This window comes from Saimiri boliviensis, chromosome 1 (genome assembly GCF_048565385.1).
Source record: "Saimiri boliviensis isolate mSaiBol1 chromosome 1, mSaiBol1.pri, whole genome shotgun sequence".
Lineage (NCBI taxonomy): Eukaryota > Metazoa > Chordata > Mammalia > Primates > Cebidae > Saimiri > Saimiri boliviensis.
In genome coordinates, this window is record NC_133449.1 from 145,099,517 (window position 1) to 145,122,159 (window position 22,643).

The 22,643-nt window shown below is 41.9% G+C and overlaps 1 protein-coding gene across 1 annotated transcript in view; it reads left to right on the forward strand.

Moving 5' to 3' along the window:
* The window catches only part of LOC104653208 (uncharacterized), a 95,961-nt gene that overhangs the window by 57,472 nt on the left and 15,846 nt on the right, over positions 1-22,643 (forward strand). Inside the window, 1 exon segment of the mRNA XM_074406024.1 lies at positions 1,866-1,970. The gene's annotated coding sequence lies outside the window, so the exon portion shown is untranslated.

A 22,643-nucleotide genomic window follows, 5' to 3' on the forward strand; every position in this document is an offset into this window, starting at 1 on the left:
TTTTAAAAATAGGTGATCAAGTCTGAAGTTAATAGTAGATTAAGACTATATGGCTGTATTTAAATGAATGATGCAACAGTTTTATTTTAAATTACATCATTTGCAATGATTTACACTTATATTTGAAAATGTTAAATATTAGCTAAAAACATGGGGGTCTGGGTTTATTTTATGGATTTTTTTTAATTGAGTAAAATTCACATAACATAAAATTAACCATTAGCCATTTCCAGGATTACAATTCAGTGACTTTTAGTACATTCACAATGTTGTGCAACCACGACCTCTATTTATTTTGGGGACATTTTTATCACCTCAAAAGGAAACTCTGTACCCACAAAACAGTCACTCTCCATTCTGTCACCCCACACCCCCTGCCACGGCTTGTTTTCTGTCTTTATAGATTTGTTTGTTCTGAATGTTTTGGAAGTGAAATCATGCAGCATGTGGCCCTTTCTGTCTGTCTTCTTTCACTTAGCATAACATTTTCAAGGTTCATTGCGTTGTAGCATGATTCAGTATTTCATTCCTCTTTATGGCTGAATAATATTCAATTGTCTGAGAACACACCACATTGCATTTATTTGTCAATTGATGGGGATTTGGGCTGTTTCCATCTTTTCGGTATTGAGACTGGTGCTGCTGCAACATACATTCCTCTACAAGGTATTTGTTTCAATACCTCTTTTCAGTTCTTTTGGGTACACAGTATTCCCCCTTTCTTCTATTTCAGTTATCCTTGGTCATTCATGGCCTGAAAATATTAAACGGAAAATTCCAGAAGTAAACAATTCACCGGTGTTCAGTTGCATGTCATTCTGTTCCATTGCATGTTCAGTTGCATATAATACGATGCAACCTCTCCCTGTCCCACCCTGTCCTGCCTGGGTCATGAGTCACACCTTTGTTCAGCGTATCCACACTGTTGATGCTACCTACCTGTCAGTCACTTGGTAGCTGTTTCAGATATCAGATGGACTGTCATCACATTGCAAAGCTTGTGTTCAAATAACCCTTATTTAATGACCCAAAAATGCAAGAGTAGTGATGCTGGCAGGTTATTATGATGGTTCTGTTTTATCATTGTTATTGTTAATCTCTTACTGTGCCTAATTTATAAATTAAACCTTATCTTAGGTATGTATGTATAGGAAAAAAAACATGGTGTACATAGGATTTGGTACTATGCATGATGTCAGGTATTCACTGTTGAGTCTTGGAACCTATCCCCTGAGGATAAGGGGGGACTACTATACACCTAGCAGTGGAATTGCTGTTGATTTTATGCTTAACTTTTTGAGGAACCACCAAACTTTCCCACAGTGACTGCACTATTTTACATTTCCAGCAGCTATGCTCAAGGGTTCTAATTTCTCCACATTCTCCACAACGTTATTTTCCATTCTAGTTATGGCTAACCTAGTGGGTGTCAACTAGTATCGCATTTTTTTTTTTTTTTTTTGAGACAGAGTCTCACTCTGTTGCCCAGGCTGGAGTGCAGTGGTGTGATCTCTGCTCACTGCAACTTCCAGCTCCCTGGTTCAAGTGATTCTACTGCCTTAACTTCCCAATTAGCTGGGATACAGGTATCCGCCACCATGCCTGGCCTTTTATTTTATTTTATTTTTTTATTTTTAGTAGAGACGGGGTTTCATCATGTTGGCCAGACTGGTCTCAAACTCCTGACCTCAGGTCGTCTACCCGCCTCGGCCTCCCAAAGTGCTGGGATTACAGGCATGAGCTGCTGTATCCGGCCTCATTTTGGTTTTGATTTGCATGTCCCTAATGACTAATGACATTGAGCATCTTTTCATGTGCTTGTTGGCCATGACTATCTAATTTTTTTCCTGAAACTGTTTTAATAGGTATGAAAACAAAAAGAGGTTGGCTGTGAACCTAAGCCACTGTGAAGATCTTGTCCAAAGTACCCCACAGTTCTCCAGTGGATCATGCTGACCCCAAGGCTTCAGGTGAGTTTGTCTGAGGAACACGTCTCTCTTCTACAAGTGCAGAGCTAAAAAAAACTTTTAAAACCAGTTTCCCTTTTAGTAGGGTGTTACGAGCAAAATCAGCATTCTCTCCTATCTGCTGAATTAGTCCTCCTTTGTTTTGAAGACATTTTTATAAATGCCAAGGTTTCAAGCCTCTATGATAAAATTTGTTTTTTCTTTTAAAATTTCTATTTTAGGTTCATGGGTACATGTGCAGGTTTGTTAGAGAGGTAAATTGTGTGTCACAGGGGGTTGGTGTACAGATAATTTTGTCGTCCAGGTGATCAGCAGAGTACCCGATAGGTGGTTTTCCTATCCTCACACTCCCACCCGCCACCCTCAAGTAGGTTCCGGTGTCTGCTTTTCCCTTCTTTGTGTCCTTGTGTACTCACTGTTGAGCCCCCACTTAGGAGTGAGAACCCGTGGTATTTGGTTTTCTGTCCCTGTGTTAATCTGCTTAGGATAAGGGCCTGTAGCTCTATCTATGTTGTTGCAAAAGACATGATCTCATTCTTATTTATGGCTGTGTAGTATTCCATGGTATATATGAACCACATTTTCTTTTTTTTTTTTTTTTGAGACAGAGTTTGGCTCTTGTTACCCAGGCTGGAGTGCAATGGCGCGATCTCGGCTCACCGCAACCTCCGCCTCCTGGGTTCAGGCAATTCTCCTGCCTCAGCCTCCTGAGTAGCTGGGATTACAGGCACGCACCACCATGCCCAGCTAATTTTTTGTATTTTTAGTAGAGACGGGGTTTCACTATGTTGACCGGGATGGTCTCGATCTCTTGACCTCGTGATCCACCCACCTCGGCCTCCCAAAGTGCTGGGATTACAGGCTTGAGCCACCGCACCCGGCTATGAACCACATTTTCTTTATCCTGTATAATGAAATTTGAATGCCAAAGTAAGTCCTTGCACATAGTGAGTGTTTCCCATGCTGGTTTGTTGGTTTGTCATGACAAGCAGAAGGGACCCTCAGTGGTGATCCTCGCAGATATTCTTTGGTGGGAGTGCACTGGGAAAGACACTTCTCTGTCAGGCTGGAGGAAAGTAAGGGAACTAGGAAGCGTGTAGGCAGATGGATTTGTGGCTGGGCAAAGAGCTGTGAAAGTAGGAAGGGGAGAGTCTCCGGACTCTAGGAAAGCAGGGAACGTCATGAGTGGCAATCTCCCCAGATGCACTGCTACATCGTTGGACAGATCCTACTTCTATATCCCTATGTGTTCCCTGACACAGAATCTGGCGCATAGTAGGTACACCAAGGCGTCTGCTGAATCACGTTGGTCACTGTTGATCTCTGATCCATGATAACTCTGTCAAGACCCCCTTGTCTCCTTGATGGGAATTAAGAGGTAGACATCCTGGGTGCTGCTCCTGCTCCGTTTTCATCCCTGTCCAGCTCAGTCTGAAATCATCCCTGGTTCTCCATGACTTCCTACCAGTGTGTCCCTTGGAGCACTAGTTTTAGTGCTAAATATACTTGTGATCATTATTTCTAGAAATTCTCTTCTTCCTTGTCATTTCTATTATGTTTGTGCTACCTAGAGGCATGGCTGTGTTTGACATCCTAGAATCACACCCAGTCCTCTGTGGTAAAGAAGAATTGGTGAGACTATGGCATTTTTTTGCAGATAGATCCTTACCCCAGATGTTTTGTAGGTTTATCTGGGGTTATTCATTGCCACTAAGGTTCCTGTGCAGAGGGTATAAGCCTGTTTGATAGTGATTTGAGAGCCAGGTGGGAGAATGGGGCTGGGGCAGTGGCAAGGCCTCGTGATGTCTGTATGTTCAGCATGCACTGTTAATCATCTCCTTATGTTAAATCCGCTGCCTCCATCTGGCCCTCTGCTTGTTTTCTCCCTAGAGAATAAAGCTCCTGTGCTATGCAGTTTGGGAGGAGAGGTCTCTGGGCTTTGCGGGCAGGAATGGGATTGGCCAGTCCAGTTGTTCCTTACACATTTGTCACATGGCTCGCCTCTGCCTTGTGGAGTCTCTGTTGCCCGATACCTCAGCCCTTCCACTGGGTGAACCAGATCGCTTCCTGGTATCACCCATTGTCCTGACTGCACTCCTCCCGGTTCCATTCCCAGGCAAAGCTTTTTGTGGTTACCGCTTCTCCATCCTTTTCCATCTTCACAAACTGTATGAACACCTGCCATCTGCTTTTGTCTCCTTTCTCACTCTCTTGTCCTTGTGAATCTGCATCCTTTTTGTCCTTTAAGTGTCAGGTTATGGGACTCAGGAGATGCCTGTGTTCATTCACATCTAATATGTGGCTATTCCTTAAAATCAAGTCCATGCAATGTAATATTTTGCAGCTGTTAGAGGAATAACATGTATCTGCACGCCTGAACATGCAAAGTGAGTAATATGGAGCGCTAAGTGAAAAAAGCATTTTGTAGCTTGGCTTGTGTAATATGACCCGATTTGCGTTACAAATTTTAGATATTATCTATAAATATACACATGTGTACATATAGTATATATAATATTATACATATATGGTATATAGTAACATTTTATATCTATAGTATATAGTAACATATATTTTCCTTGCATCATCTGAGATAACAAATAAATGGTGAAATACGTATGGAGAGCTAGTGGTATATTTTCATGTAGCCTGGACTGGGCCAGGTGTGGTGGCTCATGCCTGTAATCCCAGCACTTCGGGAGGATCACTTAATGCCAGGAGTTTGAGACTAGCATGGGCAACATGGTGAAACCCTGGCTCTACAAAAAAATTAAAAAATTAGCCAGGCATGGTGGCATGCACCTGTAGTCCTAGCCACTCACAAGGCGGAGGCAGGGGGACTGCTTTAGACAAGCAGGCCAAGGCTACAGTGAGTGATGATGGTGTCGCTGCACTCTCCAGCCTGGTCAATAGAGTGAGACACTGTCTCTCTTTCTCTCTCTCTCCATACATATATATATATATGGCTGGGCATGGTGGCTCATGCCTGTAATCCCAGAACTTGAGCTGGGAGGATCATGAGGTCAAGAGATTTCACCATGTTACACTATCCTGGCCAACATGGTTAAATCCTGTCTGTATTAAAAATACAAAAATTAGCTGGGTATGGTGGCGTGTGCCTGTAGTCCCAGCTACTTGGGAGGCTGAGGTAGGAGAATCACTTGAACCTGTGTGTGTGTGTGTGTGTGTGTGTGTGTTTGTGTGTGTGTATGGGGCTGATTTAAAATCTAGGCATTCTGGTGAATGTAAAATTTACTTTGAGGGCCATGATGAAGCCTGGGAGCATCATTCACATTGCATTCTATGTGACCGGTTCTCCCTAATTTCACAACTGCAGTAGTCCTTCCTGGGAGGTCCTGCAGTGGGAGAAGTTGTCATTCTGTGAAACATCAGGGAGTGTTCATTTGCAAAGGTGTTGCTTCTCCCACATGTAATTTTGAGTGACCTGTACTCCAGGACGTGTGTGTTTGACTGTGGTTAACAATCCTCCTGAGCTATGCCAGGGAGGCCAACTCACAAGGTGAATAATAACAACAAGACTTCTATTTGTAGAGATGCCCATTCGAGCATGCTGTGGGAAACCTAGGCTTTCTCACAGAAGCAACTAGCTCTTCCTCCTTCCAACCACCCTCACCTCCCAAACAAACAACTCCCAAATCAAATAAGAAGAGATGGAAATTTTCAGTTTGAGCTCAATGGCATGGGGTTGAGAGTAACTTAGCCATATAATTGAATATTCTCTAGGAACAGGTCTCTAGCAGTGGTTCTCAAACTTCACCTGGGGAGGTTTTAAAAATCTCATGCCCAGGCTGATTCCATATGCCTCTTTGGACAGAGTTTCTCCACCTTGGCACTACAGACATTTGGAATGAGATAATTCTTTGCTATAGGAGCTGTCCTGTCATTGTGGGTTGTTTAAATGCATCCTTGGGCTCTAGCCACTAGATGCCAGTAGCACACTTACCTATTTGTACTGACCAAAAGACATATCCATGTATTTCTAGTAGTGGGGCAAATCACCTAGTTGAGAATCACAGTTTTGGGGGTGGATCTTAGGCAATATGTTTTTATTTTATTTTTTAAAAACTTCCTAGGTGATCCCAATGTGCAGCCAAGTTTGAGAACCAGTGCTCTGATGGATTTTCCCTTGTGAAGTGTACCCTGGTGGTAAGTCCCAGGAATTTTGGAGTACTTTTTTTTTTTTTTTTTTTGAGATAGAGTTTTGCTCTTGTTACCTAGGCTGGAGTGCAATGGCGCGGTCTCGGCTCACCGCAACCTCCGCCTCCTGGGTTCAGGCAATTCTCCTGCCTCAGCCTCCTGGAGTACATTTTTATAAACTGTGATATAATGTTTACTCAGTAAGAATGGATATATTCTGAGCCAGATGAGTGGACCACTCATCCTACCTTGTAGATACCTGTTTCTTTCCATCAAGGGGAGTCTGGAAAACAAACAGTCTGTGAACAACTTGAGACCTAGCAAAGCCAGACAAACTTGTAGCATACAGAGAACCTTTACAGTGGACATGGTATGCAAACTAATGAAAGGTCTAATCAACACTAGAAAACCCCAGGGTGTACATTATTGGTGCCAAGATAAGATCTATCATTGACTGGAGATCCTCTGTGAATCAAGGTCTTGTGCCAAAGGATATATTCACATGCCATCAAATATGAAAGCATCTAAGTTAATAATAGTAGTAATAATAAAAAGGGCTGATATAAAGAACATGCATGTCAATACTTCTGAAACATGCTTTAACCTTAACTGTTGTATGTAAGCACTTCCATAATTCCAATTATGGAAGTGCTTTCAAGTCTCACTGAGTCAGGAATTGTGGATGGGCTGATGCAACCTCCTTTCCATCTTCTTCCTACTCTGGAAGCAAGAAAGTAAAAAACTTGCCTTCCAGATGCCTCTGCTGTCAGGAGCAGACATGTGACATAATTTTGGCCATTAAGAATGTAAGCTGTATGTGGACAAGGGTTTTTTGTTTGTTTGCTTTTCTATTTTGTTCTCTGCTGGTCAAAACTCATTACATTGTACACTCTAAACGTCTCTGGTCTATTGTACATTAATTTTAAACTCAAGAATGTACAAAATTAAAGAGCAATTGTTAAGAAAATCCAAAGGCAAATTACAAGGAAACATTTCTTGGCCCTGAATGCTGTTGAGGCGAAGATTCTGAGGCACTGAGACCCTGTGCTTTAATTTCAGATAAATTGCAGAGCTAGCTGAAATTTATCCGGCCGACACTAGATGTCACCATTGTGCTATGTAAATGTAGCTGCTTCTCAGAGTGCTATGTGATATTCAGGACAGAGTCAGGCCCTTTAGATGGTTGAAGATTGTTAATTTTTCTTCCCTCTTGATGCCAGAATATGGTCTGGTTCAAAAATGACGATGCTAATAATGATAGATGGGAGAAAAGATCACCTGGTGGCTATCAAGCAGACCATCCAGAGGCAAAACTCCTTGTCTGAGGAATTCGTAAGTAATTAGACTTCCCTATTATTGAAAGTTGGCATCTGGTACCAGACTTCTTTCCCCTAAATTTATAAGTAACTAGAATTTCTATACATCTCCAGAATGCATGCACGTGGAAAGTCATTGTGCAATCCTTGCTGACATCAAAGCACCAAAATGTCTACAAATGTGATCATTTTTCATGACCTATGTTGCTAGTGTGGTCCAAATTACCCTTAAACCCCCGCTTTAAGGTTCATTCATACCCCTAAGGAAAACCCACCAGCACGCTCAGTCGTCTCTTGCCGAAGTGCCCCACTGAACTCTTCTGCTGTGTTCTTTCTATCTAACAAAACTTTCTTTTTACAAACGTACTGTAAATTACCTTTTTACTACCTGCAAGCCAACCACTTTCCATTGCCAGGGCTCTGATACCTCGCCTGGCAGGGATCATCGAAGTTTTTCCAAGGAGCAACAAGTAAGATAATTCTACCCAGTATGAGATCACATTTACATTACTAAAGCAAACAAATATGCAAAAAAGATTCAAGCTATGTTTGAAAAGGCCCCAAATTAAATATTTAAGATGAAGTAAGCCAGGCATGGTGGCTCACGCCTGTAATCCCAGTACTTTGGGAAGCTGAGGCAGGTGGATCAGGGGTTCAAAACCAGCCTGACCAACATGGTGAAACCCTGTCCCTGCTAAAAATACAAAATTTAGCCAGGTGTGGTGGTGGGCACCTGCAATCTGAGCCACTTAAGAGGCTGAGGCAGGAAAATTGCTTGAACTCAGGAGGCAGAGGTTGCAAGTGAGCCAGGATCGTGCCACTGCACTCCAGCCTGGGCGACAGAGTGAGACAGCATCTAAAAAAACCACATGAAGTAGGGTATAACATTGCAAATAACAAACTAGACACAAACTTTGGGTCTACTTGTGGAGAAAGGTAAAGACCTCAGGAATGAAACTTGTAGGACACAGATATGTAATGAAATCTCTGCAAGTGCACTGACCAATGGCTTGTCCTCCTGTTTGGATTAGATTCCAGGCAAGAGGAGCAACAGAGAGGACGGCTGATTACATCTCCCAGAAGGTTCCACTAGGCGGTGCTGTTGTGATCATTATTTTATTAGTATCATTTTTATTAAAACTCTGCTGATTTGACACAGTTGAACTCCCATTCCATAAAACCCTACTTCTGTGTCTTCCAAGATTGTACATTCACCTGGTTCTCTTCTCTTAATTTGAACCTATGTCATAGAAGGTTCTTCTTTCTGTTTCCTCTTAAAATGTCACTGCTTTCTTGGGTTCCTTCCTTAACCCACTGCTTTCATCAGTGGCGCTCAAACACTGAAGTGTGTCAAAACCATGCAGGGGACATGTGAAAAAATACAGAAGCTTAGGCCCCTATTCTATTTAAATGAACCACCTGGCCTTTGAACTTGTAACGAATGCACGTCTCTGCTGCTTGCAGAATCCAATAACAAGAGTAAGGTATGATAGAAAGAAGGTGACATTATTTACCAAAACTTGCAATGGGGAAATGGCTGGATTCACATCCAAAGTAACCACTTCAAATTTTGGGCTGGGGAGGGGGACTTAAAAAGTGGAACTTGGTGTGGGAGGCGTGTGAGGGGGTGCTGAGTACAAGGTCTGCGTGTCTTGTTCCAGTGGCTATCTTGAGCTGTGGTCCACTTGGAGCATGGGCTGGCGTCATCTCAACAATGGCCAGGTTGTTGACTAACTGCCTTGAATTTCTGGAATTTTGCTTCTGGGTCCCTATGCTTGGTCTGTTTCAAGATCAGCTCCTGGAATTTCTCCATAATCACATAATTAGATACCAGCATATAGTTAGATAAATGTGCATGGTGTAATGAAGTGTACGGTGAGAAAGGGAGGGGTATGGTGTTTCAAAGAATGTGAATTTCAAGGCTATATTTTAAGATGAAGGAGAAGAAAACAATAGTATCTGCAGTAAGCTTCAAGGTTGTATCTTGAGACTAGGGAGAAAAACAGAAAAAAGAGAAAAAGGTTTTAGTGCATTTTCAGGCTAGGCTATTTGGTTACAAATTCTCTGTTGGCTCAGTGTGATCCCATCTGGTCTTACATCTTTATCCACCCATATCACTGCCTCTGCCCTGCACTTTCCCCTGGGCTTCAGATGATATGTCCAAGTAGATGTGTTTCCATGCAGACACCAAAAGCTCATTATTGCTTGTCCACCTCCCCGCTGAAGCATCACCACCTACTCAGTCACCCCAGGCAAAACCCAGTATAATTTTAGCTTTCCTCCTCTGACTCACCAAATAATTAGAGTTACTATTGTCATAATGGTTCACATTTATTGAGTGTGACGTAGAACAGGTGGTATTCTCATATGCTGCTAGTAAAGGGTAAATTGGTACAAGCATTCTGAAAAACTGCATTTGACACAGACTTAAGAGACATGTCATTAAATGCAGCATGAGGACCTTGTTTAGGTCATGCTTAGAATAAACCACCTGTAAAAAGACATTTTTGAGACAATCAGGGAAAATGGATTATTGCTGGGAATTAGAGGATATTAAAAATTGTTATTAGCTGGACATGGTGGCTTATGCCTGTAATCCCAGCACTTTGGGAGGCTGAGGCAGCAGATCGCTTGAGCCCAGGAGTTCAAGACCAGCCTGGGCAACATCTCTAAAACATAAAAAAAGAAAAAGATATTAATGATAATTGTGTTTATATATATATATATATATATATATATATATATTTTTTTTTTTTTTTTTTTTTTTTTTTTTTTTTTTTTTTTGAGACGGAGTTTCGCTCTTGTTACCCAGGCTGGAGTGCAATGGCGCGATCTCGGCTCACTGCAACCTCCACCTCCTGGGTTCAGGCAATTCTCCTGCCTCAGCCTCCTGAGTAGCTGGGATTACAGGCACGAGCCACCATGCCCAGCTCATTTTTTGTATTTTTAGTAGAGACGGGATTTCACCATGTTGACCAGGATGGTCTCGATCTCTTGACCTCGTGATCCACCCGCCTCGGCCTCCCAAAGTGCTGGGATTACAGGCTTGAGCCACCGCGCCCGGCCCTGTGTTATATTTTTGCTTATACCACCTGGTCTGGTGGCAGTTATTAACTGAGGTGAAATGTATGATCTCCAATGACTCAGCAAATTCACTCTTAGGTATGTTTAAGAGCTCTAAAAACTTATGTTCACCAGATGTGTGGAAATTTTTATTGCAATTTTTCATAAGTAAACTTCAGGGTTATTCATAAGAGCCAAAAAGTAAAAACAACCTAAATATCTATCACAGTAGATTTTTTTGGATAAAAACTGTGGTTTATTCAATAATGAACTATTAAACAATGATCAAAATGAATGAACTATAGTTACATCCAATAGATGAATCTCAAAGATGTTATATTAGATGAAAGAAACCAGCTGCATGGTTCTATTACAATATGATTCCATTTATACAAAGTTTAAATACAGGTAAAGCTAAGGTGATGGAGGTCAGAATAGTGAGTATTTTGAGGAGGCTATCAACTAGGAAAGAGTGTAAGAGAAGTTTCTGGGGTGCTGGGGACATTCTATATCTTGATTGGTTGGAGTTACATATATTCTTTACTCAAATTATACCTCATCTGGGCATAGTGGCATGCACCTGTATTCCCAGCTATTTGGGAGGCTGACTGGGGAGAATCAGAAGTGCAAATCCAGCCTGGGCAAAATAGAGAGACCCCTACTCTAAAATTTTTTTTTTAAACTCAATAAAAATGAAACAATCAATTAGAAATGTAGTGAATGTTTACAGTAAGTTAGACACAAGATAAGTTTTTCATACGTTGTTTAATCTTCTCAACAGCCTACAAAGTAGGTATTAATACTGTATCCATTTTATAGGTGAGAAAATTGAAAACACAGAGGCTCTAGGTAACTTGCCCCAAATTACAGTTAGTAAATGGAGGCTTGGAAACATTAGTTTGACTTAACGTATTTCAAATTTTTCTTCACTATGAGACATAGGACTACATTTCTGAGGCAGTGATAAAGTGCTTATGTGTGCACACTGAGACCAAACTATCATGGTTTGAATTCTGGCTCTGCCACATAGGAGCTGTGCATGACTTTGAGCAAGTTATTTAATCTTTCTATGTTCAGTTTCCTCATCTGTAAAATGGGAATGGTATCATCTTATATGGTTCTTTGGCCCTTATTTAAGAATTTGATGATTTTTCCTCTTATAATTACTGTCACTCTTCTCTCTCTCTTACTGAAGGGACTGAGATCAGAGAGCTTGTGCCCATGGTGTGAGAGCATAGAAAAACTTATTGGAACTTGGAATAACATCTATTATATTGTTCTGGAAAGCCAGTTTGATATGGTGGAAAGAATCTAGGGTTTAAGTCTTAACTCTGCTACCTATTATATGCCATGACCTTACTGAAACTTTCTGAGTCTTGATTTTTCTCTTACTCATGATTCATTCTTCAGTGAGTGCCTATATTATCTGTCCCACTCTCCCATATAGTAAGGGCATATAATCATTTATGTCCAACTCTATTCATCCAAAAAAAATGCTTATTGATTATGAAATGTGTTATAAACACTATTCTAGAAACTTGGGATACAGTAATAGACATGATAGAAAAGCCTCTTCTTTTTTTTTTTTCCTTTTTTTTTTTTTTTTTTTTTTTTTGAGACGGAGTTTCGCTCTTGTTACCCAGGCTGGAGTGCAATGGCGCGATCTCGGCTCACCGCAACCTCCGCCTCCTGGGTTCAGGCAATTCTCCTGCCTCAGCCTCCTGAGTAGCTGGGATTATAGGCACGCGCCACCATGCCCAGCTAATTTTTTTTGTATTTTTAGTAGAGACGGGGTTTCACCATGTTGACCAGGTTGGTCTCGATCTCTCGACCTTGTGATCCACCCGCCTCGGCCTCCCAAAGTGCTGGGATTACAGGCTTGAGCCACCACGCCCGGCTGAAAAGCCTCTTCTTTGAGGAGTTTACACTCTGCAGAAAACCTGAGGGTTGCTCTTGAAGGCCTGAGTCATGGTCCCATTTCACTGGACTAATGTTGTAGAAATCCCAACTGAACAGCAAGTCCAGCCAGTCATCCCGGAAGTCCTCAGCTCATGATGAGCTAGCCATTTTAGCATTCTGATCTCCTAAGAACCAACCCTGAACTGCCACCAGGCTTTGCTTATATTATCTGGTCTGGTAGTAACAAGTGTACAGATGCCCAAACCCACTGAGGACAATAATCATTTTCAAAGGTTTTAATAAAAGGGTTGAGCACTGGATTAATAGCTAATATCAAATGAGTGCAATAATAGCTAATATCTAGTGTTTATTATGTGCTAGACACTGTACTGATTTACATGTACTAATATCTAACCCTCACAACCCCAGGAATAAATACTATAATTATCCCAATTTTAGAAATAAAGAAATGAGATACTTACAGGTTAAATAATGTACTGAAGGTCACAGAGTAGTCTTCTGGCCTTTGAAACAAAGCATCCTGATGCCGGGCTATGCTCCTTACCACTATGTCATACTGTTTTAAAGGAGATGGGAATGAAAAGCTCTAAGTCCCCTGTTAATGTAATTCTGTGACAGTGATCACAAACGTTCTGATAGTCCAGCAAAATCCTGGCCAGAGTTCTCCTCTGTGGACCCAGAAAGCCACAGGCACTAACACCTTGGAGCTCTCTCTCTTACCAAGCTTGGCATAGCATATGCCCTATGCTTTTGGCGTTTTCTTATCATTTAGAGGGGAAGGAGGGCAAGGCTCTGAGGAGCCTTGAATGCTGACTTGGACTCTAGGGATAGTGGCAAGTCATTGGAGATTACAGTGCATGGAATTTAGGACACCTTGAATGCTATAATCTGACTGGCTCATTTTACAGAAGACAAAAGCTCCTCAGAGACACAAGGGTCTTCCTCAATGGCCTGTAAGTGGCAGAGCTTGTGAAAGGAAGTTGATTCAGTGTGAAGTGAACCAAAACTCAAAAAGACCAGTAAGAAAGCACTCAGGAAACGAACGTCACCATCTGGGCCTGTGGTGACCGCAGTTTTATCGTGACTTCCTTCCTGACAGTCAACTGATCCCAAGCAGACGCGACCGCTTTCCTGACCCACCCAAATGGAGAATGACCCAGGCGCGAAGTTCCTGAGAAGAGAAAACAGTGTGTGCAAGGAAAGGAAGTGGATATCTCCCAATCGGAAACGCCGAGATGTGGACGACTGGCACCTTAGAAAGCAAGAGCAGCGCATGACGCACTTCCAGCCTCCCAGTGCCTCGCACTCATGCTGCACTTCCGGCCTGTTTGTTTTGCGCCCACCCTCAGGCAAAGGGTCTAATGTGCAGGGACTCACAGTTGGGTGGAGCTTTCTTTGGGAGTGAGACAGCGTAGCAGCCCAGGCCGATCCCTTGCGGCAGTTCAGAGAACTGGATGGGGGAGGGTGTGTCTGCGCAACTGTGGCTGGGCTTGCTGCTGCTTGGAGGCTGTACAGCTACAAGCTTTGACGCGCGCGAATTGGAGCTGGAGAAAGAGCCCCCCAAGGATGGGAGGATGACAGAAGTGTCTGCAGATGGCATTACCTGGGCACCAGAAGGGGAGAGGCAGGGACTCCAGCTGATTCCCACCTCCAGGGAAGCTGTCCCCACTATTAGTTGAGGAAACTTCCTGGCCCTGGAGACCCAACAGCTCCCTGGACTGTGTTACCAAAGGCTGAGTCTTTAACCAAGGCTGTTGCATGTCGGGGACCGTCCAGGACGGGTAGGCACGTCTGCCGGGGGTCTCTCGACCTGCAAGAGGGTCCCAATACCTGGAAGAGGGAGTGCGCCTGGAAAAATAATAAAGACAGAGAGAGAGAGAAAGCGAGGCGTCCGGAGGGCTGATAGGCTGTGCCTAAACAGCAAATTTTATTTTTCAAAGGCCAGGAATAAATACACTTTCTTGGCTCTGGTTTACGTCATAGCAAGAGGAAATGCAAATGTATACCTTACATGGCTTATACAAGAGAGAAATCGGATACACAATGGTTGCAAGAGGAAATGCAAATGTATACCTTACATGGCCTATACAATTGAAAAGTCAGATACACAATCAGTGGTTGTAAAAAGTAACAGAATTTCCTGTGATCACAAAGCTTGTTTACATCCAGACATTATTCCTCCCGGCTGCAGGTATCTCTGGTTTGATCTTGTTTTAGAACTGAGATGTGAAAAGGTTTTCTGGTTTTGCTCATCAGAATATCTTTTAACCGGATTCTCCTTTGTCTACTCCTGACTCAACTTAACTCAACTTCTCCTTTCAGGAGTCTCTGAGTCAGGAATCAAAGCCATCCCTTATGGTGGCATTTGCTTTGCAAATATCGACAGTTAAACCATTATCTAGGGTACAAGGCAGTCAGGTAAGTAAAGAAAAGGTTTAAGGCTTATTCTTAAAGAGTCATAAAAAAGTTAAAAGCAGGAACCGGTTGCTGGCAGGGGGTCACTCAGTCTAGCAGCACCGCATAGTTTTAGGCCCACACGATATTGTGGTTGATATTAGAAACTGATCATTCATCTTTCAGATCCTCTTTCCGGATAGCTCGACTGCCTCCAGTAGGAAACTGTGTTTGGGATCAAACTCACCGTATAGTGAGACTCATGCCTTTTGGGGGTCTCACACGGGAATGTTCCCCACAGTTGCAGTTACCATTTCTTTTGAAGAGGCAGATTTGGGGACCTGCGTCCAAACACACATCATTGTTCTGTAGCCTTTTTATGTTTTTAAGTCTACAGCACTCGGTATTCCCAGGCTGTCTCCCATACAAGTACTAACCAGGCCTAACCCTACTAAGCTTCTTAGATCAGGCTAGTCCAGGGTAGCATGGCTGTAGACTGTCCCTGTAGTCTTTAATGATTCCTGAGCTTTAGCAAGAAATACAGGAAAAGCAGATTGTAGATGAACTGTAGAAGAAGGGTTAGCGAGAAGAGACCACTTTCATTTGTTTCATTAGTAGTTTAGGGATTTCTGTTGAAGGGAGTATACTGCATGGGCATATGACATCTTGTTCTCAGTGAAAAAAAAAGAGGACTCTCCTGCTATTAGAAACAGGAGGGCTCTCATTTATGTGATCTATTCTAGGCGAAGACAGTAACCCTAGTCACAGGCTTATTTCCCCCTATTCATGAGCTTATTTACCTTTGGACTTATGGGAAGTATCCCAGTCTTGAGTAAGACTGGCTCATCGATTTATTGTATGTTAGTTTTTAAAATAGCTAATCCATCTATTTATGTTTATTTTAAGTTTTGCTCTGACATCTGTCATCTGAAATGTTTTTAGTTTTTAATGCTTACTTGCTCCTATTTTGTCCCTTTTGTTATATGGGCGCTGCTTTCTTTGCTCTTGTAGCATCCTTTATTATTTTGGAAGATATGTCTCCTCTTTTTCTTCTAGTGGTACCACTGGGATTTTTTTTCTTAAAGTTAGAACTATTTCAGATGAAGAAAATATAGGGAATAACGAACACATACATATTTACCCTTTTCTTGATTAAATCTGAACCTTTTATTATAGTTTCATGTTTTTAAGAACTAAAGCATTGCAGATGGAGTTGTTGTACCTCTTTCCTGTTGTATTTCCCTCTGTGCCTTAAAATTTGTGCCCATAGATGCCTTTAAACTTTTTATGTATGTTTATTTACATCATAAAAGTCATGTCTAGTTAAATAAAAAGTGTGTGGCAAAGGATATGGCATAAAGTTTTTCTACATTTAAAAATAAGTAAATCCTAAAGAGTTGTATTACTTATGGATAATTATGAACACAGACACACAGCAAAAGCCAAAAAAGATTTAGCAATTAAAAATAAACAGATAAATTAATATCTTTAAAAGAAAACATGCATGGTTCAATAATACATACTAACCCCAGTGTAGTTATTTATGCCAGGAGCGGGTGAAAGGGATGGATTAAAAGAGGATTGCTTGATGACTTGGGATATATATTTTTTTAAAAAAGAGGAGGGGTAGGGCAAAATGGGGATTTAGCTGTAAAAAAAAGAAACATTTCTTTTTAAAAATGTTGGCAGAAGATAGGCAAAAGGTGGAAAGTGAAGCAAGTGCAAAGGCATGTCTTAGGTGGCAACAGGCAAGAAGGCGTGCAAAGGGAAACTCTCTTTTATAAAGCCATCAGATCTCATAAGACTTATTCACCATCACTAGAACAGCATGAAACAAACACACCCCATGATTCAATTACCTCCCACCAGGTCCTTCCCATGACACAGGAATTATGGGAGCTACAATTCAAGATGAGACTTGGGTGGGGACACAGCAAAACCATATTAATATTCTTCACTGCCCTCACCTAGCCAGCCATATGCAAACAGCATTGGTGTAGGTGGAAAATCTAGAACAGAGTCATTGCAGCCCTGAAGAGTTCTGTCCCATGGAACTCATGACATGGGAAGAGGAAATCAGAGAGCAGACAAGACGGAGCATGGAGCAGGAGCAGTGACCTTGCTACTAGTGACACAAGCCTGTAATGTCAATGAAGTATGTGGGTTGATTGGACTGAAGGGAAAACAAAGGCATAAAACTCGATCGCATTGTTTTTATATGTGATATAAAATGACAGTTAATGACATTGGAGGTCTACCCAAGGGTGGGGACTAGGAATTAGGGATGAAAGGATTGTGAGAAGTGTGGTAATAGCATTGACAAAGGAAAAGTATAAATAAGTCATATAACAAAGGGAAGTCACGATTTAAGAACAGCTTTATGGTGGAGATGAGGCTTCCTTGGGACACACAACTCCCTGGGTGTAATAGGCTGTTGAAAATAATACTCTGTAATGTTGGACATGGTTGGGTCTGGAATTAGGGTGTCATAAAGTCTGGAAACATATGCAAACATATATAATGGTGTTAGGCACATCCTCAATCTATTAAGAAATATTATCTGTGTTTCCAGACTATGGTCACCCTGTATACGTGAGACTCCTCTAGTCAGGGATTCTCAATCGAGGGCAATTCTGTACCCTATGGGACATGTGGCAATGTCTAGAAACATATTTGTGTGTCCAAACCAGAGAAAAGAGCTGCTATTTTATCAGGGATGGTGCTCAGCGTCCTGCAATGTGCAGGACAGCTCCCTACAGTGAAAAATTATCTTGCCTCAAATGTCAATAGCGCTGAGATTAAGGAACTTTGCTCTCTATGAAAGACTATGTAGCTGAAATGTCTTCTGAATAGAGAAAAGGACAGGGAACAGAATCTTAAGGAATACTTAGGGTTAAGAAGAGAGGGAAGCTGAAATAGAGATAACCAGGAGCACCACCGAGAAAGAAGGCTGAAATGAAGCTAAAGGCAGAAAGATTTTCAAGGATGATGGTGGGCAGTGGCAAATAAGACAGTTGAGGGGTAATTGGGCACTGAACAAATGGAGGCAGCACTTATGGAGCCTTCTTTTGTGAGGGTTAGGAGTGAAAGGAAAGACTGTAAATAGTAGCTAAGCCAATGTTTTGCAAACACTTTTTAGTATAACCTATGGTAAGAAATTCATTTTATGTTGCAATCCAGTATATACACTTGTGTCTATAATTAAAACCAAAGTTTCAGATCAATGCTTAGCTCTCCTGTGTGCTCTCATCTCTGGTATTTTTTAAAAATTAACTCTCTATTTGAATCTAGTCTTACCTGTTTTCAGTCTAAAAAAATTCTGCTCCCAGCCCACCACATTTATCTCAAGACCCACTAGGGGTTCTCAAACAGCTAAAAAGAAAAACAAGTCTAGAAAGAGAATTATCCTCAAGTGCACCTGAATGTCTAATATCAAGGAAGGTTAAAGGTGAGACGGGGAGAGGATATACCTCGTGGAGCTGTGTGCTAGAGGAACAGGAAGAGCATCATGGCAAGGGAAGGGTGAGCCTTATGGGAAGGCAGGAGATGGGGCACTGCCTTGTGGGACTAGAGTGCAACGAGGTTGAGGAGCATCTTTTAGGCAACCTTGGTTTTCACAGCAAGGAAGAGGTGATAGTGGCTGGAGAATTAGGAAAGTGGGCAGTGGAGGGTGTAGGGAAAGTGGTAACTACTTGGAAGAGCTGCTCTGGGGCACCTGGTCACTATGAATGATAGAGTTTTAAGGCAGCAGTGAAGAGGGTTTTTAAAATATTGGTTGTCTATTATTCCAATCCTGATGTTGTGACACTTGGTTTTTGCCAGACAGAGAAAAATCTATGAGAACTGATCTCTAGTGTGCCCACTGTTTGGGTCACCATTTTTCAGATTTTTATTTGCCTTGTTTACTAATGGTCTCAGCTGTCCCCCTGCTCCTTTTCTCAATATTCCCCTTCTGAGTAAGCCCACTCTTCCAGTTCACACCCAGAGAACTCAGTGCACCAGGGTAATGAGCAGAGGAAGGCCCAGATATGCTCCTGCACGCAACTCACTGGTAAACTTTTCAGCCACAATGTTACCATAAGGATCTAGTTATTTTCGAGGAAAAATCATTGATTATTGTAGTATGTGAGTTGTATAGTGGGAAGCCAGTTCACTGTGCACTGGTCCCCAACTTGTCTCAAGTCTGGTGAGTCAAGACCACCCCCCACCGACCACAGCAGTTTACAAGAAGTGGGTTTATTACTTACAGATAGGCAGCAAGTGACAACAGAAGGCAAGAATTCAGTGCCCCAAGGCTTGGGAAAGCTACCGATGGGGGATGGAGTCTCGTCTGTATGTGCCCTACTTTCACTGCAGCTGAGGGACCCCAGAGAGCAGCCGGCCCTGGCTTTCTATATCCTAGAGCAACATGAGTTGCTGGGCGAAAGTGCTGATGGACATCTGTTCTAGAAGGGACTGGAACACAGCATGGGCTGTTCTGGCCAGACCCCCCAGCTCAGGATGTTGCATTCTCAACACATTCTATGGTTTTTCTTGAGAACTACTAATACAAACAAGAAAGAAGGGAAAACTGGGTTGGTTTAAGTTCACCCAGAGAACTGTCCTGCATATGCCTATCTTGCATAGAGTAACAAATATTTATTCAATAATTTGTTCTATTTCTCTAATGTCTACTCTGTGCTGGGAGCTGTTTGATGTACTGGGGTACAGCAGGAAAGTAAACAAAGCCCTTGTTCTCATGGAGGTTTTTGTTCTAGTGCTTTAAGATCAAGTCTAGCTGATTTGTGAAGAAAAGGAAAAATAAAACAGGTGTTCTGCACAATTTTATTTTGAAAAGGGCATAAAAAGCTAATATCTCATGTTAGCATACAGATGTTTAACAAAAGCATACAAGTTGATAAAGATCAATACGTGAATATAGAATACAACTGAAAGTTTTAAAAAATAGATTGAATTTAACAGTTAAAATGTCTTCCAGTCTTTAGAAACACAAATGCCATTGAATTCTCTATTCCTATTAAGTTTCCATTTTCCCCAGTGTGAAAATGTACTGTGAGTCTCCTGGGTCTCTAAGCAAACTGTCCCCTTCCCTTACCAAATAATCCAGCAGATGCTTTTGAGTCTGACAACAGTACTTAGAACCAACAATTTCTAACTGTAGAGTGTGTACTCAACTCTTACAGCCACCAAAAGTTGCCTCTTACTCTTAGACCCTGTGCCCCTTCCTCCGTGAACATTTCCAGGCATTTAAGTAGTATGAAGTCAGAAGTTACTGGGGATACACAGCTTGTGAGAAGCGTAGGAAGTAACTTTCTGTGTGGGAAGGTAGTGTGACCTGGGGTTCAAAATCTGTTTTCCTGGATTACTGCTATCTTCCACCTCTGTGATATTTGGCACTGCATTTTAATAGCTTTGTATTTCTGGAATGCTGACATGGAGATTGGAACAGTAATCTCTGAAAGCACTGTAATTTCAGTGCTGTCTTCTTTCTAGTGTAATTTTCAGGTGTTTTCTATTTCCTATGTCAGATGCTGAGACCAACATTGACAATGAGTCCACATCAACACAGGAAATGTCTGGAGAAAGAGATATGATGATATCACATAGGCTTCTGGGGAGTATTTAACAGGAAACTAACTTTCCAGAAACATATGATGTGGAGAAGCACCAGGAAATCACTATGGGGAAAACTATTCAAGGAAAGGTTCTAAGAATCCACTATGCAAGGAAACCCTTGAGATGTCAGGAGTGTGGGAGATGCTTCAGCTTTTTTTTTTTTTTTTTTTCTACCTTAGAACCAGAGAATCCACACTGGGGAGAAACCCTATCTATGTGAGGAGTATGGGAAATTCTATAATGGCAATTCTTCATTAATTTGGCACCAGAGAATCCATACTGGAGAGAAACCCTATCAGTGGGAGGAGTGTGGGTGAGCCTTTATTAATAGTGCCAATCTGATCAGGCATCAGAGAATCCACAATGGGGACAGACCCTATCTCTGCAAGGAGTGTGGAAATGGCTTCCCCAGTAGTTCTAAGATGGTTATACATCAGAGAATCCATACTGGGGAGAAACCCTATGAGTGTAATGAGTGTAGGAGACCTTTTGTCATTAAATCCACCTTGGGTTGGCATCAGAGAATTCAAAGAGTAGAGAAACCCTATGAGTGTAACAAGTGTGGGAAAACCTTCAGGACTTTCTCCCAGCTGCACCATCATGAGTACACCCACTCTGGAGAGAAGCCTATGCTGGACCTTGGTTCTATTGGGCTCCCAGAATTGTTTTTTACACCTTTTTCATGGTAATTCCCTCTTTTGTGTGGTGGGAACCACTCTGCCCCCACTCAACAGTTCATGTGTTTTCAGTGGGGCTCTGTTCCCCACCACAGGCATGGAACATGTGGTCTAGTGTGACCCATCTATACCATTCTTTCTGTCTAGCCACAGTGAATGGGTTTGGGGACCAACACTGATACAATCAGGATGGACCCTGTGACCATCTACCAGGAAGTGACATTCTTTTCTGCTGGTGTTGGATGTTAGCTTTGATCCATATGAAGGCTGAGAAGACAGCCAACCTTACAGATGACAAACTGAGAGATGGAAAGAACTAAATGTATCTCTGGACTTTTTAGTGTTATGAATCAATAAATTCCAGTGGTTTTTGTTTTGTTTTTTTGCTTAAGTAGTTTTGAGTTGGATTTTCTGTCACTTGTAACACAATCCTTACTGATACATAGCTATTCCAATGTCTCATGTGTTTCAAAGCCTTTGGAATTAACATAACCTGATTTGCCATCAAGTCCATACTATGAAGAACCTTTCATAGGTATGATGTGTTAGAAAAGCTGTAGCCGTGATTCTAATGGTTGACACACAGGTTAACACTCTTAATGTGAATGGGGAAAGCCATTAACTCTCAGTTAAATCAGTTGCACATTCAGGCATCCCTAATGGATGGAAATTAAAACAATTTAAGCACTATAATGAAAATTTTAAGCTATCATAAAATTAAATCTCCATCAAATGAATATTCTGTAGGGAAGATGGTTTTTTTTTTTAAACTCTTTAAAAGGAAGTATTTATTTGCTACTCAGTTTCTAATAGAAATGATGCCAACATTTTAATCTTATTTTAGATATTTCAAGATATTTCTTTTTTGATCTATCATGGAGAAGATACTAGTGCTTTTCTAATTGAATCATCTTTATGTTCTTATAAATTTAGTTGGATCTTTTTAAGTTTTTTCTTTTTTCTTTTTCTCTTTCTTTCCTTTCTTTTTTCTCCTTCCTTCCTTCTTTTCTTTCTTTCCTTTCTCTCTCTCTCTCTCTCTCTCTTTCTCTTTCTCTTTCTCTCTTTTTCTCTTTCTTTCAAGACTGGGTCTCACTCTGTTGCCCAGCCTGGAATGCAGTGGTATCATTACAGCTCACTGCAGCCTTGACCTCCCAAGTGCAGGTGATCCTCCCACCTCAGCCTCCCAAGTAGCTGGGGCTATAGGCGCATGCCACCACACCTGGCTGTTTGTGATTTTTTTTTTTTTTTTTGAGATGGAGTTTCACTCTTGTTGCCCAGGCTGGAGTGCAATGGCGCGATCTCGGCTCACTGCGACCTCCGCCTCCTGGGTTCAGGCAATTCTCCTGCCTCAGCCTCCTGAGTAGCTGGGATTACAGGCACGCGCCACCACGCCCAGCTAGTTTTTTGTATTTTTAGTAGAGACGGGGTTTCACCATGTTGACCAGGATGGTCTCGATCTTTCGACCTCGTGATCCACCCGCCTCGGCCTCCCAAAGTGCTGGGATTATAGGCTTGAGCCACCACGCCTGGCC